Source organism: Anthonomus grandis, chromosome 8 (genome assembly GCF_022605725.1).
Source record: "Anthonomus grandis grandis chromosome 8, icAntGran1.3, whole genome shotgun sequence".
Taxonomy (NCBI): domain Eukaryota; kingdom Metazoa; phylum Arthropoda; class Insecta; order Coleoptera; family Curculionidae; genus Anthonomus; species Anthonomus grandis.
Window position 1 is genome coordinate 6110347 of NC_065553.1, and position 18418 is coordinate 6128764.

The window sequence follows — 18418 nt, forward strand, 5'->3', positions numbered from 1 at the left end:
ACTATCGTAATCTACTATTGAAGGCACATTCTAAGATTTATCTAAGTACTAATGTTATTTTGGATGTCATTGCTGAAATTTGTTCTAATAAAAAACCCTGCAACTTAATTGGTAAGCTTAATATAGATAAAATACTTTGCGAGGTTGTGAGTCTCATCCTTAAGTAATCTATTAAACATTGAGTTCTCTTAACTAATAATTCTGTTACTTTTTTGTAGATATTAGACGTCGAAGATTACGTCGATCTTTATTTAGATACTCACATTTAAAAACATCGATATTTTTGGATGTTCGACCTAAATTGTAATTTTAAAACTTTGTACACACATTCTAAGGACAATTTTGTTGGACACCTATTTTAGTGCTTTTCCAAATTTGTACAAGAATTTAAGAGAAAATTTTTTTTTATGAAAATATTGATTTTTTTTCTATTTATTCGATATAAGGTTTATAAAAAAATTACCAGATGTCATTTTAAAAATGTATACACATTATACAAGGACAATTTTGTTGGATACCTAGTTTAGCGTTTTTCCAAATTTCTACAAGAATTTAAGAGAATTTTTTTTTCAAAAAAATTGATTTTGTTTCTATTTATGCGATACAAGGTTTATAATTTAAAAAATTGACTAAATGTCATTTTAAAAATGTATACACATATTACAAGGACAATTTTGTTGGGCGCCTATTTTAGCGTTTTTCCAAATTTGTACAATTTTTTTTTTAATTATTGATTTTTTTTCTATTTATTTGACACAAAGTTCATAACTCAAAAAATGATCAGATGTCATTTTGAAAATCTGTACACATATTTCAAGGATAATTTTGTTGAACGCCTATTTCAGCGTTTTTTCAAATTCGTACGAGAATTTCAGAAAAAAAAAATTTTTCGAAAATATTTATTTATTTAACACAAAATTCAGAATTCAAAAAATTGACCAGAAGTCATTTTAAAATTTTATACACATATTCCAAGAACAACTTTGTCAGACATCTATTTTACCGCTGCTCCAAATTTGTACAAGAATGTGAGAAATTTTTTTTTTATCGAAAATATTGATTTTTTTTTAATTTATTTGGCGCAAAGTTCATAACTTAAAAAATCGACCAGATATTATTTTGAAAATTTGTACACATATTCCTTGGACTATTTCGTTAGACACCTATTTCAGTGTTTTTCCAAATTTGTACAAGAATTTCAGAAAAAAAAATATTGATTTTTTTTATTTATTCGACACAAAGCTCATAACTTAAAAAATTGACCAGATGTCATTTTGAAAATTTTTACACATATCATACTCCAAGGACAATTTTATTGGACCCCTTGAGCTTGAATAGAAAAATCAATATATTTAAAGCTTGACAAGACGAATATTGATAGAATCTTGTTTAATTTTTTTTCTTGTTTTTTATTAATATTATTTTGTAGCATTTTGGTTAGATTTTTTAATGAAGTTAGAAAACGTACATCATATTTATTTCAGTTATTAATGTAAAAAAGAAAGTATGCTTAAGTTATTAATATAACCAATTTAGGCCAGGTTATTAAGAGAGGTAATCGGCAGTTAATAGTAAGTAAATAAAACTGATTGTTTATATATTAGTACAATTATAGATATCACAGACAAAAAACCAATATTAAATTCGTATTTAAGTATTTTTTACAGCAGTTTTTTTGCATTTTTCTCAAAATTGGCTTTAGTAGAGATGGTCTGTTTTGAAAGTAGACGATTCATTTGTGAAATACGATTTCATAATTAATTATGACTTAAGATTGCATCAAGAATTGTACCACGAATAAATAATTCATTTTTAGGACGTTAACTTTATAACAATTCCCTAATTTTTAATCTAATGTACGCAAGTAATATTTCCTATTTCTTGTTAAATCATAAATAAATCGGCCCTGATTCCTCTCCTGCAATCATCACCCCAAAAAGAGCAGGAGGAGAAGGGAAGTCGAGAATCGTTAATCAAAAGCCCAAAGTGCTGAATTTGGCCGGGGGCAGCGTCGTGTCCGCACCACCACCGGACCAACATGGCCGCCCCAGCTCTGTTCCCCTTTCATCCCGCACACCCCCTCGTCGACCCTTTAAGGGCGGCAGACCCGTAATTTATTATTCACAGCTTCCGTAAATGGAATTCTATTATAACGGACTAATAATCACGGCGGCTATACGGATTTTGACTTTTGGTTATGACGGAAGATTCGGTTCAAAATGAACTTGTAAAGGATCGTCTAGGATATAATTAGGATCATATAACTGTATAAAAATGCAGCCAATTATATTGGTTGTTATAGAGACGTGAGGTAAAAAAGAAAGAAGCTACGTACGACAAAATCAATCGAAAAAAATCGCAATCTATATTTCTGAAGTATAAAATTTTCAAAATACTGCTGCAAAAAACAGAAGTTAGAGGAAGTAAATGAAACAATAATAGAGCAAAACAAAAGATAGTACAAAGTTTGAAAATGATGACTTTCGGAATAGGAAAATTAAACCCCATTTGTTCCTACAAAATTTTAGGAAAAAATAAGAACATTTTTCAAAAGTTAAATTAACCATATCCCGAAATACAATTAGATTACATGTGCCTTAGTCGGGGCGGTTTTGCGAAGAGCATCCCAAGTAATCATTAGAGTAGAAGCTCTTAGAAGTGAAAATATTAGTTCAGAGGTTGCAACATAAACCAAACTCTGCGCTGAACAAACTTAAGGTCCGAAATTCTCCTAAAGGGCTAAAAGGAAGGGCCAGAGAATGCTTTGTGGAAAATTATCGTGTGCCGGTGGTTTATACGGAGTTTCGGAGGTAATTATTTTGGGAAAGTTACCGAGTGTTGATTCATATTAGATTACAGTCTCATTTTTTATGCTGTCTTAGTTAACTGTAAACAGTATCCATTTAAGTTATGCGTAATATACACTTTTTCAACAGAAATTACAAATTTTAAGGGTAATAATCTAGATACTTTACATCCTTACATACACTACCGGACAAAAATGGAGAAACAAAGTGTCTTTTGTATTTATTTTTATATTAGTGTATTTGATCATTATTTTTTTATTTTTTTTAATTATAATTTTGTTTCTAGTCTTGAGTACCTCAATAAAAAATTAAAAAAAAAAACAAATGACAACTAAAATATTTTATCCTTGTTTTTACAGGGGACAAAGTGGAGAAACACTATTTTTATTTATTTTTTATACACAATGTATTAGTTAGTTGTACATACAAAGACTAATAATGTGTAGCAAAACCCTTATTTTTTATAACTTCAGCACACCGACTTCGCATAGAGTTCATTAGGTTGTCAATATAATCTGCTGAAATGGAATTCCACTCCTCTTAAAGAGCTGTGAACAAATCATCCTGGTTTCTAAATTTATATTTATTTTTTTTTTCTGATTTTCCCATCTAAATGGTCCCATAGGTTTTCTATCGGGTTTAGATCCGGACTTTGTGCGGGCCATTTCATAAGGGGCACATTGTTGTCTTCAAACCATTTCTTTACTACTTTTGCGGTATGCTTCGGATCGTTATCCTGCTGAAACGACCATCGAAGCGGCATATTTTCTTCTGCGTATGGAAGCATATGATCCTGAAGAATTCTTAAAAATTGAAATATGTCCATTTTTCCTTCAATTTTTCTTAATGGTCCTACTCCTGATCTGGAAAAGAAACCGCAAACCATGATATTGCCTCCTCCATGTTTCGCAGTTGCCCTGGTGTACTTTGGATTAAGTCTAGTATTGGCAGGACGACGAACCCATTTCATTCCATCAGATCCGAATAGGCACAACTTATTTTCATCAGAAAATAGAACCGTTTTCCACTTTTGGGTTGTCCAATCAAGATGTCCCTGTGCAAATTGGAGTCTAGCCAATCTATTCTTTTTTTAAATGAACGGTTTTTTGGCTGGACGATGGCTATAAAGTCCAAATTCAGTCAAACGACGACAAATAGTACGCACAGATATCGAAACCCCAGGTATTTCATTATAAATTTCTGTGGCGGACATAAAGGGATATTCTGTTGCCAAAATTTTTATTTTTCTCTCAATAACTTTATTCGTTTTTCTTGGCCGTCCATACCTTGGACGTGTAGTCACACTATTATATTTTTTAAGAGCAGTAATAATTTTTGAAACTACGGATCTATTACGATTAATTTGCCTAGCAATTTCACTTTGTTTTACACCAGCTTGAAATTTTGAAACAATTAATTTTCGGAGATCAATACTCAGATCTATTCCGCGAGGCATTTTGCACAAATCGTATATAACAGTTTAACACTCAACGTTATGATCAAACTAATGATAAATAATCACTTTAAATACCAAATAAGATTTGTTTGGAATGTTTATTCACTTTTGTCTGCATAAAATAGCATAAATAATTTTTTGATCAACTGATAAGGTAAATACAAGCAAGAAGGATGTGTTTTTATGCTGCAATAATAGAGGTAAATATTTTCTACTAAAAATGTAAAATAATATCTTGTAAGTTAAGATGTTATTGTTAAATTTGTAAATGTTTCTTTACTTTTGGCCGGTAGTGTATATGAAAGAAGTATTGGGGCAATAAGAGTGTGTTTTTTTAAATACATATTTTAAGATAATATTTTTACTCTTATTCAAATTTACCAAATTTTCAGAAATTTACAAAGCCCACACCTCTATACTTGTATTTCAAAAAGGTAGAAAGTAATAAAATGTTAATTTCCAAAATTTTTGTAGTCATCCAAGGGCATAGGTGAACCTAGTACCCAGTTAATGAATAAATCGAGAATGTAATGTAAACTTCATGGTGTATTTAAATTAATAAATCATTTCTTATTTAAATCAGATGATCAAAATTTTTTTTTCTTATTATAACCATATTATGTATTATTATTATTTTTTTACTTTTCAATAAATTTATGTTACTTGGTTTAATTTATATTAATAGTATCCTACCTGCACGCCTTTATTGTACAATTCTCAGTGTTTATCTGATAGATAACAATAGAAAATGTTAATAAACTGATCCAAAACAGGACAAATCAGGGTGGTACTACCTACACTCCGTAAAAAGAATTAATTTCGCAATGCAAATTATGGAAATCATATGCGTTATTGGTCACCCTGTACTTTTGCATACTTAATGAGGTTTGATTACTCTCCACTTATTTGAAACAGACTATAGCTAGTTTTAGCTTTTTTTAGATTTAGTTGGATATTAGGTCCAATAAAACTACAAGCATTTCAAATTTTTCTTTATGCCAACGTTTCGGCCTATATTAAGTCTTCTTCAGGGCTCTAGATTAATTGTAAAATCCAAATATCTATGTCATTATCCCTATTATTCCTTAACAATTATAATTAAGACAGGAAATGGTATATTTTCAAAGATGTACTTATTACCTAAAATACATAATGAAAATCATCCATTTAGGCCTATTGTCAGTTTTGTTGGTTTTTCGTGATATAAACTTGTGATAAACGTGGTAAATTAGACTTGATTATTAACTGAATATGACTTCATTATTAACAAATATTCAAAAAATGATAAAACCTTTAACCACATTGTAATCTCTCATAAGAACATTTTTTCTAACTTGACTTTTACAATTAATATTTTTTTTTTTAATTTGACGGTAAATTCTATAAACTAATTTTTGGTTTAGGCATGGGAATCTGCTTGCTACCGATCTGGACATAATAATGTCAGACCTACAAACAGTTGACTGGGTGTTTGTCATCTCTTAATTTCGAAGTTTCTTTCTTTAAAAAATATGTAGACGATATCATTAATTTTATTCGAATAGATGAGATCCAGACAGTTTTAAATACATTTAACGCTCTCCATCATAAATTACAGTTTATTGTTAAAGTTGAGCAGATCAACAAAACCTGGTTCTTAGATGTTTTACTTATATTTTGATAATTAATAATATCAAAACTGATTTGTACCACAAACCACCGTTTTTTCAGACTACTTTACTACAAGTCAACAAAAAAGAAACAACATCAAAATCTCAGTTCTTAAAAATAGCTTCCCTGCAAATGTGATAAATAGATTTCTAGAACACAACCAAAACTTAATTTTTACAACCGATCATCAGAAAAGGTTTTAAAAAGAATTATACAGTAGACAAGAAGCGTCAACACCCAAAAAAGTACAAAAAGGTGTTTACATCGGTCAAACAGGTCTGTATTTAAAAACTAGGATAACGAATTACAAAAGAATCGTTAAACCTGAAATTTAGTATAGTCAAAAATTTGTAAAACACGTATAAAAAAGATTAGTTTCAAAACTGATAAAAAACCAAAAACAATATTAACAAAAAGCAAGACATTGATAACTTAAGCGCACCATATTTGAGTCTAATCAAACTTAGTAAATAGATTTTCAACACTCGGTATTGTAAACCCTGTATAACATTAAAATGTATTATTATACACAAATGTATTATTTGTCTTAAAATATTTATGGCGTTAATTAGAAAAAGGAACGTATCGTTTTGGTTTACAATATTTGGACACCCGAGCAATCTCAGAAATGCCGTGTGATGTATTAATTGAGTAATTTGGTATAATAATATTTGGGTTGTTTTTTTGATCTTCAAAAATTTACCCCTAATGGACATTTTAAAGTTTTATCATTGGTCCGTTTTATGATTTAGAGTAAAATGCCTTAACTTATTTTTATTTTACTACATTTTTATATTTATTTACCTTTTAGTTTTACTTTTTACTTTTTACATATTTAGGAACAAATTTAAATAATTCAATTTTTATTTTTCCTATAAATAAATGTTATTTAATTAATTTTTTTTTCTTCTTTATATAAAACTGTATATTTACAATTTTAAATTAATAAAAACTGACCAATTTAAACTATAATTATAATCAATTTTAAATATTAGTTTTTAATTGTAATTGTTAAGTAATAATAAAAATATTAATATAGATATTTGAATTTTATTTATAATGCCCGTAAAAAGCCCTGCAGCTGGCGTAATATAGGCCGAAAGATTGACATAAAAAACATTTAAAAAGCTTGGAGTTTTATTAGGCCTCATATTCAACAAAATTTAAGAATCTAAAACAATAATATCATACATACATCTGTGTAGTTTACTTATTCCGATGTAAACTAACCTATCCACCTCAAGGTTTGAGCCCCTGCTAAACGCTTTAATTCAGCTACCCTTTCACAGAAGGCGCCACTCTCACGTAAGAATACCTATATTATAATATTCCCATTTACCCTAAAGGGATATGGTAAGGGACGCATACGGGAGGGGACTTAAAAGTTCGGCACCTCGGTTAGAGGCTATTTAGATTGTTTCAGACCGGTTTCAGGTATAAAGAAATAAAGAAAAGGTTGAGGGTAAATTGTACTAGGTTATTTAGAATTAAAGAATGTTTCGTAAAATAAGGTTTTAAAATTATACTTACTATTATAGTCTGGATTTAAAAGCCTAAAACGTTGCACGATAGCTCAAAATAGTATTTTATTTTTTCTATACAAAAATAAGAATATAACTTTATTTAAAGAAAACCACCAAAATAGATATATGTGGTAATTAGCTGTACAGTATAAAATCTAAAGTTTTCTGCTATAAACGCTGAGTAAATCGTGGGGATATCATAAAACAAAGGAAGGGCCAGTAGTAGGACTAAGAAGGACCCGGCCACAATAAGCGGCGATTACAGTTTCGCGTCACATTTAATCTGCCTGTTCAAACAGTCCCGTTTAATTAAGGGACGTGTTTGGCCCTGTAACTTAAACAGAAGTATGTCCGAGAAAAGCCAAGAGCTTATATGAGACTGAAGCAAATATCTAAAAGTTGCTACAGAAATAGTTGTGCAATGTATGGTCATTTATGACTTCTTACGTATCATGAATACACTTCATTATCCAGAAAATCTTGACTCTTTCATCTTTATTTATACTGGAAACTGTTTATCAAATTTGACAATCGAAAAATGTAAATAATACTTGCTCCTCATATAATATAAATGTACCAATCCCTACATCTTCCTTAACCAAAAACTCAATTTTTTACGAAAGTAAAAAAATATCGAACCAACTTAAATATTAGTTATAGAACTAATAATAATAAGTATTATAATCTTAAATATTACTTATTAGATATAATTTGGGAAATTATTGGAAAACATCGGGTGTCTTTAGTACAATTAAAAAAAACATATTTGCCTAGTAATCTTCATCAAAAAACCTATGTGTTGCCAAAAACGGGGCATCATTTTTTTTATTTCTCACTTCATTAAGGACAAATTTAATTTTTTCAGTCGATTTTTTTAAATTTCCGCAACCACATTGAAAACCTCTCTAGTTCAGACCATTTGAATTTCTCAATATATTTAACGAGAAAAATATTTAATTAGTAAGCTACAATTATATTTTAACATGATGTAGTTATTCCACGCTAATCTTCATCAAAATAACTGAAAATACCTTCAACCGACCATTTTGTATCGATTATTACCATCTACCCTCTAAACGGGTGGTAGGGGGCGGCCAGTGGCTCGCGTTATTAAACCACCCAATCACCACCCGTTCTGTCGACTCAAGACTCACCCTACGCCTATTCTTTCAGTCCCCCACTAGTTTTTTCTTCTATAGTTAAAATACAAAAGACCTTTGAAAGCCGGTAATGCATAGCGTATGTTCAGTCGTACGCGTAGATTTTTTACTGGTTTAAGGGTCAGTTTTCATCAACTGAAAGTTAAACTTTGGGTTAAGCAAAGCAGTTTGATTTACTTTTAGGACTTACAAATCCTTGGCAGATTATAGATATATAGAATATCTGCGCAACGCTGGGAAATCTCGAAACTGGAGATACTACAGACCAAAATATGTGAATTGACCTTTACTTAATAATATCATAGGTATTAATATTAACATCATGGAGTATACGTTTGTTGTCCTGATATGCACTTAACGTACTTGGCAAAATGTAATGCTGTAAAAGCACGAACTATAGTCTTATTTTGAGAAGTAAAAACGATTTGGATTTTAGATAGATTTGATCTAAATATGGGCCGACATAGTGGAGCTCCCAGCTTCACATTCTTTATTAATGTAAATGCATAACGTAGTACTTACAGAGGTCACAATACAAAGGTACAAAGTACGATACAAAGAGTTATACTAGAAATTCTTAAATTTTTTTTTAAGTTCAAAATGATGCAGTTCCTGCGTCTCTAAAAGTATTCTATCGAAAAACTTAATACTTCAATATTCTGGACCTCTTTTACACCTCATTAAACGTTGGTAAGTGGAAACTAATTTATGTATGGACCTGGTATTATAATCTTGAACCTCTGCATGAGTCGCATAACCCTGTCATGGACAAATAGTAGGTTTCCCAGTATATAGAGAGAAGAGATAGTATACCAAGAGTTCTAAAAGTTTCCCTACAACAGTCTCTATAGTTTAGACTTGCCAAGATCCTGAAAGCTTTTCTCTGTATTTTAGATATTCGAATTACTTGGGGTGTAAGTATGTCCCCAGGATAATATGGTATGCTGCCAAAGTATGCTGTTCTTATAGAGGGCTTGGAAGCACAACTCGATAAGGAACGTGGAGCATATAAAGCAAATGTCAGCCTCGCAGCCATATCATAGACATGGATATCCCACCGCAGAACCTCGTCCACATAAACGCATAAGAATTTAACGCTTTAGTTTGGGATTATAGTATCGTCAATATTTCCCAGTCATTAAGCATTAAGACACGCTTGCACAAAACCACTTTTCGACATTATTTTGCACTCTGGTAGCTTTAGACAAAGTATTTTTTAGAAATTCTGTCGACAAGGACACAGTGGTGTCATCTGCGAACAAAGTGAACGCCGCACTAGGCTTGATAAGGGGTAAGTCATTAAGAAGAGGATAGGCCCCAAAACTAATCCTTGAAGAACACCGATATGGTGAGCTCGTTAAAAATCCTTCAGTTAAGATTGTACCTCGACAATTTCAAGTTTCCAAATGTACAGTATATATCGTTTTTAAAAGCAAATGCTCCATACCACCTACAAAAAATACGCAGTTTAAGCGCAAATGATTACCCTGATTCTGATAAGGGTAGAATTTTGTGCGTGGCTCTTAAGGAAGTTTAACCATGACAATGGATTTACTTCGTTAATATTATTTTCGGATGAAACAGGATTTCAAAGGGATAGGCCGGCTAACTCGCATAATCTTTACATTACACATACAATCCTTATGCAATAAGACAAACCTGCCACCAAGTGCAATTTCATATTAATTTATGGGCAAGAATAATTTGACAATATTTAATAGGAACAGTTCAGTTACCACCTAGACTACACGGCCAAAGATATTCACTATTTACATCCGCTGGAATAGATAGGCCGATCAGATATGTGGCCGGCTAGATTGCCAGATTTAAATCCTATGGATTTTTTTTTAAATAATTCTTCCAGTGGAAACTAAAGGTGATTATTTTAACAAAGAATTTGCCACCATAGTGAGGAAATGATAAATAATATCCAAATGCTTTGGAGAGTGCAGCGATGATTACTTCCTCGAGCTCGAGGGCGTAACGAGATTTGTAGTTAGTATTTTCTTTTATTGGTACTGTTATAATACTCATTTGTTATTGTTAGAAAGTAAAGCAACATTACTTAAATATTATCCAAAATAAGTAGAGTATTATGATATACATATATTTTACCATCCTACCGAAATAATAATAATAATAATAATAATAATAATAATAATAAAAACGTTTATTAGTCACTCAAAAAGCAAAAAAAAAAGTAGAAAAAGAGGTAGACAGATAGTGAATAACACTATGTTATTTCAATGCAAATGAGAAAAATAAGAATATTATTTGTTACCCTTAACAAAATAATTTTTACACACATAGTAATAATGGAAGTGAGTGACCAACAGGCCATTATATTTAGGCTTTCAGGGGTGAATTTCAAGAAGTGCCCCCAAATTCTGTTGAGGTCTTAGAATTTAAAAATTGTAAGCAAAAAAAAATAAACAGGAACATAAACCTAAAAAAGGAATGAGATAGAAAGAGGAGAGGGGAAGGTTAAAAGGGGTTAGAGGGTTTTAATTTTATTATGAAATATTAGTTTGCACAATAATATTCATAGTTATTTTTAATTAGTTTAGAAAGAGAAAATTTATGCGTTGAACAAATGCTGCTTAAATGTTGCTTTAAATGCGTTGTCAGATATCGAAAAGTCTAATATTTTAAACTTATTTACAATGTGTACTATAACATATGAAAATTACTTTTTAAAAATTTCTTTGTCGTGAGAGGGAACAGTTAATAAATTTTTTCTTGTTATATTTAAATTGTGTACATCTGTTCGATAGGTCACCTTTCCAACCAGATATGGTGGAGATTCCCATTTAAGCACCTTATTAAAAAAAAACAAAACAGAAATCGTCGATTTTCATTTTTAGCCATGCTGCGTCCTTCAGCTTATATGCTCTTTTCTTGTTATGCCAAATATAAGCCTAAGGCGAGAATTTTGGAGTTTCTGTATTCTATATGAGTCATAATAATGAAGGCAAGGCCCATAGATCGTATTGCAGAAGTTTGTTGGTGATAATACAAGGGAATCACAAAGCATTTAATTTTTTTTTAATTTGAGCGTAATATGCTCTTTAAATATTAATTTATGATCGATTACCAGACCAAGATTCTTGGCACTGTTTTTAAAAATAATTTCATCGTTCTTAACTTGAATTTTTAAATTACTTAAAAGAGCAGCTTTATGGCTATCGCTACAGAAAACAATAGCTGTTGATTTAGCAGAGTTAATTTTTAAATGTAGCTTTTGAATTTCCGCCAGTAAGTTGCTTAGATCAGTATTAATTTTTTAATTGGCTTGAGCAACATCAGTGTGTTAAACGAAAAATAAATTAGAGTATCATCAGCGTAGTTATGGTGTTTACAATATTTTATTATTTTTGTAATCTGTGATATTTAAAGTGTATAGAGCAATAGGCCAAGAATACTACCTTGGGGAATGCCAATAAACACATCCAGGGCTTTCAAAATTTGGGTGGCTAGGTTATTATCCAGAGCATAGAAAATATTGTCAGTTACTTGAGTTAGTGCAGTAATACAGGTGTACGAAAACCAGACTGATTTTCTGGTATCAAATTATTAAAATTTAGGTAATTCAGAATTTGTTGTTCCATAACTTTTGAAAGAACAGGAAGAATACTTACAGAACGAAGATTATTAAATTCAGTGGGTTTTTTTATTTTAGGCAAAGGAATGACGTTAGCATGCTTCCATAATTAAGGTAAATATTTTTTCCAGGCAGACATTTATAATAGTAATTGTTGATTTATCATATTTTTCAGTAACGTTTGTTAATGTTCTGTTCATCTTAAAAATTGATCCATTATTAAACCTAAATATTTTAATGAACTAACCCTTTGAATCTCTGATGAACGCAATTAATATTACTAAATTTACTAATTTTCGGGAGATAATAATAATAGAATGTTAATACTTGAATGTGTTGTAACGTTATGCACTTTGTCCAAAAACTTACTTACGTCGCGTCGTCGAAAACTTCATCTCTCTTGACGAAACTTGTAACGTGAAAGACGCTGTCCGTATATATCCGTCCGTATTAAAAGTTAGGGATGCACCGGGACGGTTTTAAGGGACTTAAGGGCCATCAGGGGACCGACTCCCTCGGACACTTTCAAATTTTCAGTGTCTCCCCAGAGCTACTTTTAAATATTTGACACATACTATGGTGGGTCATCCACGGAAACTTGATACCCTCCGGGTCCCTGTCTGGAATGCTGCCTCTCACATGAATTATTTATTTTGGGGCATTTTAAAAAGAATTTCCATGTAAGAGACTTTTTCTTATTAATTTATTCAGTAGCTCTGATGAGGTTTTGTTTAATATTTCGAAGAAGGGTAGAAATATATATTTTATAAATTATTCTATATTAATTTACTAAATTAAAAACAATATGATATATTTATAAATACGTTGGAATCATGTCCATTTTTGTTATGCAGAATAAACGTATAAGGTTTTTAAAAGATTGGAGTTTTATTTAATTTAAAACATTTAAAAAATTAGACAGCTGAAGAAAAAGCTTTTGTTTTTAAGCAGATGCCATTTGTTGACAAGTATTTTATAATTTTCAGGAATTCTCTTTTAGCTAAGTAGAAAACCTTAGATGGGACAATAGGAATCTAAAAAAACCGAGAGGAAGTTAAGAAAATTTAATATTATTATTTACGGTATGACCGAAAAAACAGGCGTATTCAAAGACATTCATTCTATTTTAAAAGAATAAATAGAACTAAACTGTCGCTTCGAGAATTTAAGGTATTGTAATAGGATCGGCAAAAAAAACTGAGGAAAAAAAGCGTCCTATTTTACTAGAGTAAGTAACTCATGCTCTAAAATTGGATATTCTTGGAAAAAGCAAAAATTTTAAAGGGATAAGAATTTTCGTTGCTCAGGATTATATTCCCGAAAATTACAAATAACAAAAAATTCTAAACAGTATAAAACTCATTTTATAGCAGGAGAATTTTTGTCAACTAATGACCTATATGAAGATTACAAAAATATTTATTCTTATTTTAATTTTGTTTCTTTATAAATAATATTACAAGACCAGCATGAAAAACATGCATTGGTCGCTTTTTAGTAAAAATGTCAAGAATTTTCTAGTATCAATTCATTTGTGTTCAAATATATATTAACGGATCACTATACTATTACACTAAGTTTGAACTCGTCCATAAAATCCATTACCAGAACGTACAAAAAGACAATTGTTTAAAAATACCTATTGAGAAATGATACAACGTGTATGATACAAATAACATAATTCTCGCAACCTCAAATTTTATTGACATTTTACAATATCATATTGTAAAAAATACGCCTAAACAAACGGTTTAGTTAATCTAATTAATAAGAAGAATGAATTATTCAAACTACATCTGTAGCATCCACAAAATGAGCAACTAAAAAAATAATTACAAAAACTGTAAAAATGAAGTAACAAGGAAAAGCAAAAAAAGATTATTACAGTCGAATATTTCTAAAAGCTCAAATACTAATAAAAATCTATGGATATATATTTAAAGTGTATATAATAAAAAAGAATTAAGTAAACAGACTATGAAGAAGAAATTGGTTAATACTTCAGTCAAAATTATAAGATAAATTATCATAAATTATCATCTCAAATATACAGGATAGAGTACTTTAACGGAAATCAAAAATGTTTCGAAAATTCCATCATTTTATCAAAAATTAATGCTAATGAGATGGAAAGATTTCCTAATAGTTTTAAGCCAAAAAAAGCACCTAGTTTGGTTAGCTTAAAACCTGAAACTTTTCAAAGCTCTTGATAAAAATACTCCTACCGCTTTTGGTATTTTTGTAGATTTGTCAAAAGCTTTTAATACTGTAGGTCATGAAATTTAAAAAAAAAACTTGGCAATTATGGTTTTATAGGAACTAGCTAATAACTAGTTATAACTAGTAAACCTTAAATTTACTTCCTAGTGTTTTACAATAAAATATTAAAAACAGAAGTTTTAAATCTGCAGTTGGTTATCGCAATATTTTCCGTAAACTAATTAAGAACCATAATTGGGTTACTTTAAAAAATATACATCACATTTTCCACTCGAAGACAGAGTCTCTCTAATCTATGCACTTCATTATATTAATTAAAATAGACCCTCTGAACAAATCTGTCCATATCTCAGAAAATAGTCAAAGATCTTAAAATATAATTAAGTGTACCTTATTCAGAACACTTGAGTGCTCACTAGTGTCTATTTTTAAGATCTCTAACCATAAAAAATGTCCTGAAAATAGAGGGCCATCCCTAATCTATACACTTTATTAGATTAATTAATATATCCCCTAGACAAATCTGTCCATTTCTCGAAAAGAAATAAAAAATCTTTGAATATAATTTAGCGTAGGTTATACAGAACACTTAAGTGCTCACTAGTATCTCTAGTGCCTTAAAAATAGAAAACGTTTTCAATGTTCAAACTAATTCAAATGTTTCTGTAACATATCTCCGCTCTGTTTTATAAGTTTTTATACCTCACACTAGCAAGATAAACCTAATATAGAAGTATTGAAGATATACCTATTTTTATGTAGAATCTTGGTTTTCTGCCTTAAATAGCAAGACACATTACACAAAAACTTTATATAAACGAATTAACTAAGATAAATACTTCTCGAGATATTGAGCTTTATCTTTTTTTTTTAAATTGAAATTTGCACAAATTATCTTGTCAAAAGTATAAAAATGTATAAAACAGGTAAAAAAAATTAATATTTTAACGTAATGATATTTAACAAATATTTCCAGTAGAAAATACTCACACGCTTTGGACAAATATTTAATATGAATATTAAGGCTTGAAATAAATAAATATTTACAAAATTTCAATAGAGAGCAATAAAAAAAAATGCAAAAAGCAACTGTTGCGTCCAAAGAAAATGCTTTTAAAATATATTTAAATATAATTATATATACTATAATAAGACAACCTTTACACAAGATAAAACTAGTAGAACACACTATAAAAACTCTTTGCTCTCTTTAAAATTTTAAAAAGCCATTAAATTGGCTCTTATTTTAAACATACATATACAAAAGATATAAATTTAATGTCATTCCAACCCCTTATGCACCCTGAATCAATAAATACAGTAACATCCGTTACATTTTCCTTTTGTTAACCACCAGACAAAATAAAAAAAGCCGAATAAAAATTGCAAACAGACAGATAGCTCCCTATTGTACTTCCATGTGAAATTTATTAGTCTTCCTACCCTTAAGCAGAACATATTGATTCCGGCTAAAAAAATTACCTGATGCCAGGTAATGGTTTAAAAAGGGTTAAAAATAACGTGTGAAAAAACATAATTTTTATGTGATCCCATAATTCAAGTTTTTAAGAAAAGGGTTTATGTAGTGGAAGACTGCATTAAAAAACTAGGGAGACATTTTTTCAAAAATTATCAAATCCGAACTACGACCAGCATCTACATTTGCCCCATCAGTTACGCTAATCTAGCAAATATCCAATACATTTCCAGCATTAGTTTAACCCTTTAACTCCGATTAGGAATCGAAATAATAAGCCCACATTATGGTACTACCATTTTTATTAATTTCACACCATAAAACTCCCGTAGCTTTTAAATTTCTAAAAAGTCATTTAATAAAGTGACAGAGTTAAATGATTTATAGTCCGAGATGAAATGCTCCACTAACCAAAACACGCCGGATTACGATTGTAAAAATTAAATCTAAAGGGGATTTTTTTTAAGTCACCATCGAGTCACACAATGAATTTTACGGATAAAAAATGTGTCCTTTTCTCTAATAGCGCCCTAATAGTCTCCAGGTAAAGCGGAGGGTAAAAAAAGGTCCGTTTTTTTCGCAATGTTTGATATACCTCCTATTGAACAAATCGACGGATTCGCAAGTGGATCGAGTGTGGGGTTAAAATGTTTTAGCCAAGGGTTTGTTTTTCTGTTTAACTTTCTCACGTATTGTCGGTATCTTTTTTTGTTTGGATTTGAGGCTATATATCACATATATGTATATAAATAAAGTCGAATTCCGTTGACTCATAAAACAAAACAGAAATAAGCAGTACAGTTTTAATTTTCAAAGGAAACAAATGTCTATCGACATTTATAAAGAACCAGGTCCTGATGATATTATTCCTTTGTCAGAAATTGCTCGTTTGCCTTGTCAAGACCTTTGTGGATTCTGTTTAATAAGTCTTTGTCTTCAGCAACATTTCCAGAGGACTGGAAATTATCATATATCATTCCGATTTACAAAAATGGTGGTAAAAGGAATGATAAAAAACAATAGTACCATAATTTAACTATCCACTTCAGAAATACAGGAGGGTGGCTGGGCTTTTTTTTGATCTTTCTAAGGCCTTTGATACCATTGATCATAGGATGTTGTTGCATAGACTGGAACACTATGGTTTGAGAGGATTGTCTGGTGTTTTACTGGGGTCTTATCTGGAGGAAAAAAAACAAATTGTGTGTATCTTAAAGGACAATAGAAATTATTATTCTAAGCCAGTTATTGTTTCGCAAGGTGTACCTCAGGGCTCGATTCTCGGTCCTGTGCTGTTTCTATTGTATGTGAATTCACTTTCAGATGAGGTGGCTGCGGGACTCCTCTGCCAGTATGCTGATGATACATCGGCTGTCGTGATGGGGCAGGATTTTGGGAGCCTGGCTAGAGATGTGCAGCGGGGACAATGCAGGATTGGTGTGATGAGGCAGGGTTAATTCTGAACTGCGAAAAGACTGGTCTAATGCTATTTCAGAAAAATCCCAAATTAACAGAGTCTGTTTATTTGAAAATGCGAGGCAAATCAGTGCCTGTGGAAAACACAGTTAAATTTTTAGGGGTCACCTTGGACACTGCTCTTGGCTGGGAGGAACATGTGAGGGTGCTCCAATCTAAACTAAATATCTTTTGTGCGTTAGTGCGAAGACTAAAATATTCATTGACAGTAAATTTCATAAGACAGTTTTATTTTGCAGGGGTGCAGTCATTGATTGCCTATAGTGTGATGTTTTGGGGATCATCCTCTGTGGCTCCTCAAATTTTTGTAGTTCAGAAAAGGATCATCAGAGCTATGCTGGGGTTGCGCCCTGGAACATCATGCAAACCACATTTTGAATCACTGAACATAATGACTGTGCCTTCAATCTACTTTATGTCCTTAGTGATGTTTGTCAAAAGGCACCCACACCTTTTTTCAGTAAACAGTGACCATTATGGCACTGATATTGCAGTAATCACAAGGGGGAGGGAAGATCTTCGGGCACCAGCCCATGGTTCAGCGTTTTTTGAAAGGGGTCCTTATTATATGGCAGTTAAAGCATATGGGTTATTACCACCAGAAATAAAATCCATTAATAATAGTGTTAAATTTAGGAAAGCCAGTAGTCAGTTTCTTTTAGATAAGTGCTTTTATGATTTTAAATTTAGATTTTGATGTGCCAGACCTGTGAACCTGTTACACATATGTACATATTCTATATATTTTGAACTTCATTTATTGATATTGTAATTTTAACTTTGTAGTTGCTGTTTTAACTTTTACTGTTTGTTAGTCTCATTTATTCTATATGTATTTGATTGTATCATGTTTCTTATTATATGCAATATTCATCGTGAATCTATTTTAGGGAATTCACCATTTCTACTTGACGTTGCTTTGTCAAATTTATTTTGATTTTGTTGGCAATAAAGGAAATATTATTATTATTATTATTAAATGGGATTACAGCTACACAAAATGGATTTTTTAAGAGCAGATCTGTTGCAACCAAGCAATCTTTTGCTT

General features: G+C 30.8%; 1 long non-coding RNA gene across 1 annotated transcript; it reads right to left on the minus strand.

Moving 5' to 3' along the window:
- Positions 1–16683: 16683 nt before the first annotated feature.
- Positions 16684–18179, minus strand: LOC126739145 (uncharacterized). Its single transcript, XR_007661557.1, has 2 exons — positions 17161–18179; positions 16684–17075 (listed from the first exon to the last, which is right to left on the minus strand). It is a non-coding gene; the product is annotated as an uncharacterized LOC126739145 (long non-coding RNA).
- Between the last annotated feature and the right edge of the window lie 239 nt (positions 18180–18418).